Below are 9,233 nucleotides of genomic sequence, written 5' to 3'. Positions count from 1 at the left end.
TTGATTACCACCACCTTGTCAACCAACTAATTGATAGTATTTGGATCACTAAATCAATTGTCATTCCTGCAAGTAGAAAGTTTGACATCAATGACAAAACAATGATTGAGAACATTCTTTATCATTCCGATAACTCTTATGATCAATTCCAACAATCTCCCTCTTTGGCATTGATGACAAACCAAATTGATCAATGGATCAACTTAGTTACCACAAAGATTGATTGTATATGTTATCTGCTTCTTTTCTGTGCTGCTGCATCTTTACTACTGATCGCATATATCTCCCTCTTTCATATATATCTACCTCTTTCTTTGCATAGATCAGTTTTTGTCATAGCTCTCCCTCTTTGACATAAATGCCAAAGATGTAGCATCTTTATCATGCAAAGTATAAGTTTTGGCTTTTTTGTTTTCTTTCTCCCTCTGTCACCATGCTTGTGACTGATTTGGAGTTTTTGTTCCTGTTGTCATCCTTTGCATCAACCTGTTACTATTCCAATGTTTGATTTTTGTTGATGCAAGGCAGCTTCCTTGTTGCCTTAAACTACTTGAGTTAGGGGTATTACCCCCAACTTGCCTCTAAGATATTCATAAGCATCCTTGGGTAATGGTTTGGTGAAAATATCTGCAATTTCTTCCTTTGTGTGAATGTACTCCAGCTTCACTTGTTCGTCTTCTACCAATTCTCTAACATAATGATACTTGATTGCAATGTGCTTGGTTTTTGCATGCATTACTGGATTTTTGGATATGTTTATAGCATTTGTTTTATCACAATACAATATCACAGGTTTGGTTACCTCTTCTTTCATTCCATTCAATAGATGTGTGAGCCACACAATGTTTATGCAATTGACTGCAGCTGCCACATATTCTGACTCTGCAGTGGACTGGGATGTGCATGTTTGTTTCTTACTAGTCCAGGTAACTAGCCTTTTGCCTAAAAATAATGCACCTCCACTTGTGCTTTTTATGTCATCAATGTTTCCTCCCCAATCTGCATCAGTGTATGCATTGAGTTCAAATTTCTCATTCTTTTTGTAGTATAGACCAAAGTTATCAGTTCCTTTGAGATATCTCATTATTCTTTTTACTGCTATAAGATGGTTTTCTTTAGGGTTAGCAGAGAACCTAGCCACTATTCCAATTGCTAATGCTATGTCTGGTCTGCTGTGTACTACATATTGTAATTTTCCAATCATGGATCTGTACATTGTTTGATTGACTTTAGTTGACTCATCATTTTTGGATAGCTTATTTCCTATGGCCATTGGTGTGCTGACTGGTTTGGATTCCTCCAGTCCAAACATTTTAAGAATCTCTTTGATGTACTTTGATTGTGTAATAAATATTCCATTTTTGAGTTGATGTACTTGTAAGCCAACAAAAAATTTGATTTCTCCAAACATAGACATCTCAAATTCATGTTTCATTTTGTCAGCAAAGCCTTTTCAAAGTACTTCCTTTCCACCAAATACTATGTCGTCCACAAAAATTTTAGATACAATAATGTCTTTACCTTCTTCTGCTTTGATGTACATGTTGCTATTATCATCAGTTCTTTCAAATCCAATTTGCACTAGATACTTGTGAAGTCTCTCATACCATGCTTTTGGTGCTTGTTTCAAACCATAAAGTGCTTTGTGTAGTTTACACACCATATCCCTGTTGTTTTCATCAACAAATCCTTCTGGTTGTTCAATGTAGACTTCTTCTTCTAGTATACCATTTAAGAAAGCAGATTTTAAATCCATCTGATAGACTTTTAAATTTTTGTAGGTAGCATATGCAAGCAAGGTTCTTACTCCTTACATCCTAGCAATAGGAGCAAATGTTTCTCCATAGTCTATTCCTTCTTCTTGAGAATAACCCTTGCATACTAGTCTAGCTTTGTTTCTGGTAATCTCACCATTCTCATCTAGCTTGTTCCTGAATACCCATTTGGTGCCAATCACATTTTTGTCAGTTGGTCTGGGAACCAAACTCCAGGTTTTGTTTTTCTTTATTTGATAAATTTCTTCTTCAATAGCTTTATACCAGTCATCATCTTGTAATGCACCATACACTGTCTTGGATTTAGATGTGCTAATTAGACATGATTCATGTCTTAGTCTATTCCTTTTTATTGGTCTTGCATCTTTGTCACCAATTATTTGTTCAACAAGGTGATGTCTTTTTACATATTTGGATAATCTTGGCTCTGTCCTTGTTTCCATCTTTAATCTTTCAGATTTTGGATCAGTTTGCACTTCGTTGTCAGGTTGTTCTTCATCATGTATTCCGTCTTCAAAATTAGATTGTTCATTTCCTTCATTCTGCAACTTAGCTTCTGAATGCAGCTCGACATTCACTGGTTGAGACTCGGCTGAGACTGATACTTGTTGTTGAGTTTCAATTGGATTGACATCCTCCTCCTCAGCAGTTATTCCTTCATAAGAATACACAAAGGTTCTATATTCTTCCATTTTCTTTGGTTCTTCAGCTTGAACTTCTGTGTGCTCATCAAAATTTACATTTGCACTTTCCACAATTTTGTTAGTGTTAACATTCAAACACTTATATGCCTTACTTCTTGTGGAGTAACCAAGAAATATACCTTCATCACTTTTTGCATCAAATTTTTCATTTCTAACATCTTTAAGGATAAAACATTTACAATCAAACACTTTGAAATTTTTTACATTGGGTGAGTGACCATACCATAATTCAAAAAGGTGTTGCATTTGTACCTTTCTTGATTTGTACTCGGTTCAGTGTATGAACTGCTACACTTACAGCTTCTCTCCAATATTTTAGAGCAATAATCTTTTTCATCATTAATGTTCTGGCACAATCAATTACAGATCTATTTCTTCTTTCAGCAATTCCATTCTGTGGGGGAGTTCTAGGAGCTGATGTTTGTCTTTTGATTCCTTTGTCATTACAGAATATCTCGAATTCATTTGATGTGAATTCACCACCTCTATCTGATCTTAGGCATTTCAAGCTTTTTCCTGTTTCCTTTTCAACTCTAGCCACATACCATTTAAACATTTGGAAAGCATTAGTTTTTTGTTTTAAGAACATAACAGTCATCATCCTGGAATAGTCATCAATAAACAACATGATGTATTTATCTCCTCTATAGCTTTGTACTTCCATTGGACCACATAAGTCAGTGTGAATTAACTCAAGTATCTCCTTAGATGTATAGTTTTTGCTTTTGAAACTTGACTTTGTCATCTTTCCTAGTTGACATTGTTTGCACATGATATTATCAGGCTTCTTCAATTTTGGTAAACCTCTGACTTTCTTCATTTTACTAATGTTGACCAGATTATCAAAGTTGACATGACATAATCTTTTATGCCATAACCATTCATCATCAAATTTTGCAATAAAACAAGAAACATCATCCATATCAAGGTAAAATAGATTACTCTTTGTTTGATCTCGTTTTCCTATTAGTTTACCATCAGTATCATAGATTTTTGCAGTTTTGTTTCCAAATTCCACTTTGCATCCTATATTGCCTAACTGTGAGACACTCAGTAAATTGTAGTTTAATCCTTCAACATAGTATGCATTGTCACATGAGATTTGTTCTGTGAGCTTGATGGAACCTTTTCCTTTGATTTGACAAGGGGCATCATTACCAAATCTAACACTATTTCCATCATACTGAGTAAAGTTAACAAACTTACTTTTGTCTCCTGTCATGTGATGTGAGCATCCACTATCTATGATCCATCTATCATTTTTTTTTATACAAGTCACCAGTGCTGTGGCTTCTTCTTCATCAGATTGGTCCTTCATGGCTACATAAACAACTTCATCATCATTGTCATCAAAATTTTCTTCAACAATATAACACTTCTTACCTTTTTCTTTGTAATCTTTCTTGTCATCATCTCTTCTGTTCTTGTATTTGTTGTCTTCCTTGTAATCCTTTTTCTGTGGACATCTTGCAGCAATATGACCTACTTCATTGCAATTGAAACAAATGATAGGCATCTAACCTTTGAATTTTCCTTTACCTCTGTGAAATCTTCTAGCTAGTAAAGCTTCTAATTGATCCACATCTTCCTCATCTGTGCTGCTGTCACTGGATACATATTTCATCTTTCTTCCCTTCTTAGATTTCACCTGTTCAGCATCTTTCAGTGATAGCTTGGCCTTGAAAGCAGATTCAACATTATCAGGTATGTAGTTGTCAAAGTTAGATAACTCAAATGCAGTGAGTCTTCCTATGATACCTTCAAAACTTAGATTGTTTCCTGGCACACATCTTAGTTCCTATATTGCTGATACTCTAATAGCATAGATAGGGAGCAAGGTTCTCAAATACTTACTATTAATAGTATCTTCATCCAATTGACCACCCAAACATCTTATTGCACTTACCACTTCTTTTATTCTTGCACCGTACTGAACAACATTCTCATTTTCTTCCATTCTCATATCATCAAACTTTCCTCTTAGACTTTCTCTTTTTGCTCTTTGTACATTCTGATCTCCTCCATAGATGTCTGATAGGGCTTTCCACATTTTGAATGCAGTGTTACATCCTTTTATATCATCAAATTCAGCATAGCTGAGTGCAGAGGCAATCTCCAGCATTGTTCTGTTATGTTCTTGCTTGTTTTTCATATCTTCTATAGTAGGAGCACCTGTTGGATCGACATGTTCAGTAACAATTGATTTTTGGGCATAATCTCCTATGGTTCCAAGATGTAGTTTCATCAAACTTTGCCATGCAAAAAAGTTGTTTTTGTTGAGCTTGGGAACTTCTCTCTTAGGCATTTTGATCTTTTCTGCTTCTAGTCCTTTTAAACTGGATCAGCAGTTTGCTCCGATACCAATTGTTAGAATCTTTTAGAATAACTGAGAGGGGGGGTGAATCAGTTATCCAAGGTCCAAAATTCCCTAATAAAACTTTTTCACCAAATGTAGTGAACTCATAAATATTTTAACCATCCAAGCTTAAATCAATCATATTAGCAAGTTACAGTAAATCAATATGCAAAGATAAAACATGCAAGATCAACATATGACACAATGATTTACGTGGAAACCCAATTTGGGAAAAACCACCAGTAACATGCTACTTGATTCTCACTCTTCTGAAGTGATGCCCTATTAAAAGCCTGCCCTGTTAAAGGCTTACAACACACTGTTAAATGTGACCTTGTTAGAGGATTTCACCAAACTGTTAGGAATGGGTCTGGTTAAAGGACTTTAGAACATTCATTGGGAATGTCACCCTGTTAAAGGATTTATCTCATGGCTATCAAACCAACCTAAGTCCATAGGATTTAAACTAATTGTTATAATTGCTAGAAAGTAACGACAATGATCTTTTGATCTGATATAGCTTACAACATACTTTGCAGATTTCAGATCACACTTTTAGTTTAGTCCTTATGCTTGGCTTTTATCTCTTCAACTTTGATTGCTTGTCTTCTATTCAAGCTTCATCTCCTTGAGTCTTCTAACTCACTATACCAATGCATCCATATCAGGGGTCTTCTTATTGAGATAGAGTAACTATGCTCTCTTTCCTCTTTAGCACCTTCTCCAGCACTTTACACTTTCATGCTTGACCGCCCCTCTCTCATTATTTTATTTCATTAACTAATGACTCCTTATATAGAGATCCGATTTTCCTTTGCTGCTCAATTCTCCCTCTCCACTTTTAGGGTTTCAAAATGGATTAGGTAGAATACAATGTATCTACCCCATATCTTGTTCTCTTTTAGAAACTTCGCCAGCTATATCCTCAAAGAAGTTTTACGTGGTGTTCTGTGCCACCAACTCATCATTCTTATCTTCTATTTAATTTACAAACTTCTAAGTAACAACCTTGTCAGCTTAGATTTGGCGAATCTTCGATCTTCGAAATAATGCAGCAACTCGGCATCATTTGTTTTACTGATGCTCAGCACCTCAGTGTTACTTGGCATCTACACAAAACTATGTTACTCGGCATCTAAACTTTACTCGGCACCTTATCTTCACTCGGCACCTGATGTCACTCGGCTTACATGGTATACTCGGCACCTGATCTTCACTCAGAACCTGAAGATCACTCGGCTTGAACTAGGATTTTACTCGACTCCTTCTCTCCAATAAACTTAGTTGAGCTTTGTAAAAGACTTAGCTAACACCTAACCTCTTTGATATGTTTCAGTGTGCCCTTTTTCTATATCTTATAGTATGTTATCAAATACACTTTTTCATCCATGGCTTAGTTGATCCTTGTACTTTATTACAACATCATAACTTCAACCTTTCTCTAGGTGTTCTAGTTACATCTTATTGATTGCCACCACCTTGTCAACCAAATAATTGATAGTATTTGGATCACTAAAGCAATTGTCATTCCTACAAGTAGCAAGTTTGACATCAATGACAAAACAATGATTGAGAACATTCTTTATCATTCCAACAACTCTTATGATCAATTCTAACAATATAACACATAGATACATGCATGCATATACAAAGATCACAAGGGCATAACAACAAGATGCAGAGATCACAAGGTCATGACAACAAAATCCACCAATCACAAGGCCACATACATATACATACATACATACATACATAAATAGATACATACATATATACATATGAAAATACATATATGTATGTATGCATGTATATATATGGAGATCTTTTTTAAGGTGCTAAGTGACTTACCTCAAAATCCTCCACAAAAATAATGCAGACTAGGAAAAATGGGCAGAGTTCGAAAGAAATTTTAGAAAAAATTTCATAGGATATATTTTTAGAAAGAAACAAGCCATAACCCAATCAAATGGGTCTAGTTGTTGATTATTGGGGTTGATATATATGTATATTTAATTGGGATATGGATTATCCAAGGGAATGAGCCTCGTGATTATTGCATTTATATAGAAGTAGAACTTGCTTCTTCAACTCCTTACACTCAACTCTTCGCTGAAGTTATTCTTCCAACAATGAGAATAGCCACTACAAATTCTTGGGAGCCAAGGGACCCTAAACCTATGCTACATTTTTTGGAGACATGGGAGAAGTTACTACTAGGTTCAGTACTTCCTAACATTCTAGCTCATATAGTGATACCCAAATTAACAACAACAATAGATACTTGGGATGCAGAGATTACAAGGGCACGACAATAAATTCCTATAGAACTATCATCATATTAGGTACAATAAAATGAACAAGATGCAAAGATCAGAAGGGCACGATAATGAGATGCAGATATCACAAGGGCACAACAACAAAATGCAGTAATCACAAGGGCATGGCAATGAAATCCTAGTTCTCCACATGTTATATATGCATACATACATACATACATACATATATCTATACATACACATACATGTATGTATGTATGTATACAAAGAGATCTTTTTATGGTGCTTATTACATTTTAGCTGCATACATATTCCAAAATCCAAATAATTAAACAATAAAACTCACTCAACCTGTTCTAAGTGACTTAGCTCAATATCTTGTACAAAAATAATGTAGAGTCAATGGGAAATATGTATATATACATATATACATACACACATACATATACACATACATATATATTTATATACATCTACATCCTTTGCATGATTTAGAGGTAATGTCATTGTCGTAGAGGCTCAAGGGGATGAACCTCATGATTATGGTATTTACACAAAATAAATGGGGAATGATTAATGCCATGTTTTCTTTTCTTTTTTGTTTATTTTATGTAGTCCTCCATATGGCCTATAGTGATATATGTATTGCATCTGCATTTTCTTTTCCATTCTAGCAACATTAGTAGATACTTGGGAGAGCATGCCAATACATGCATGGTTACATCCTTGGCTTCCATTGTTGGGCCAGCATATGGAGCCTTTATATCAAACCATTCATTATAAATTGGGGAATGTGTTTCATGTCTGGCATTCAAGTGATGCATCTACATATGCAATTTTATCACCTTGGAAAACTGTATTTGATCCTGCTAGCTGAGAACAACTGATTTTTTATTTTATTGTATCTAATATGATGATAGTTCTATAGGAATTTGTAATCAATCCATCTAATCAGTAACTAGACCAATTTAACTAGGTTATGGCTTGGGCATGTGTTATTCCCATTTATCATATGGTTGCAATGTTGGAGGCAACATTTTTATTTGTGCAGGATATGGAGGAAGAGCAGTGGTGTTGGCAAACATGTCATAAAAAATTTTCATCGTGACCTTTTTTGCTTCTACATGTTTTTGCATGGAGCCTTCACACACCTAGTGCTCAAAAATGTTTCCTTAAGAATGTATTTGAACCTACAATGCATTACTATGTGGTGAACTATGTTGAAAATCATATAATCCTTCATCACACAAAGCCTTTCACTTGGTGTCTTCATTCATTAAGTTAAGCACCCAAGTTTGTATTTCAAATCATGATTTATCTATTTTAGGCTTAAGAACTGGTACAACAACCTAGAAAGAGTACCTAAGAAGAAATGTATCTCACATTCATTCATTAATAGAATATAGCATTCATTCATTATCATGTGAAGTAAAAAAAAACAATTATGAGTATCCATATATTTAATCCCATAATGTCCAAAGCTAATATCTAACATTAGTTCGCCCTTTAGCATTCATTAACAGTAGCACATAAACACATAAAATTTAATAATATGTGAAATAAGGTATTTAATAATGCCTTAACCAATTATGATTTAATTTTGGATCACCTACCTGATTAGTTTGGAATTTTTTTCTCACCAAAAATCATAAAATGCAAGAAAAATTGTGCCAAAAAGAGAGTAAAAAGATGATTATCATGCACCAATCATGTTTTTTATCTCTTTTGGCACAATCATTCTTACAATTTTTTGGCTCAATCTCGAATTGGTTAGTATGTGTTTTGAAAAAATATTCTTGGATTGTGAGTCAAGAAAAAGAGAAATATCAAACTTGAAAAAGATGTACATAAATGCAATTAATTTTTAAACTTCAATTTTATAGACTTACAAAGATAACTATAGAATTATAAGAAACTATTATGGTTTGTACTATTTGAAAATTATAGTTACGGGTGATAAAGTTATATACCTTTGATTTAGAGAGCTCAAATAATGGAAATAAAGTATTGTAGAAGATGCAAGCTCAACTGCCCACCCCCCCTCACCCCATGTGATGTCACTATTAAGTAGAGAATACTTACATCCATCCATACATACATACATACATGTTTAAGTGCTACC

Source organism: Cupressus sempervirens, chromosome 5 (genome assembly GCF_028749045.1).
Source record: "Cupressus sempervirens isolate cs-2001-9-10 chromosome 5, ASM2874904v1, whole genome shotgun sequence".
Taxonomy (NCBI): domain Eukaryota; kingdom Viridiplantae; phylum Streptophyta; class Pinopsida; order Cupressales; family Cupressaceae; genus Cupressus; species Cupressus sempervirens.
The sequence above is the reverse complement of the archived record's forward strand: the minus strand, read 5'-3'. Positions refer to the sequence as shown.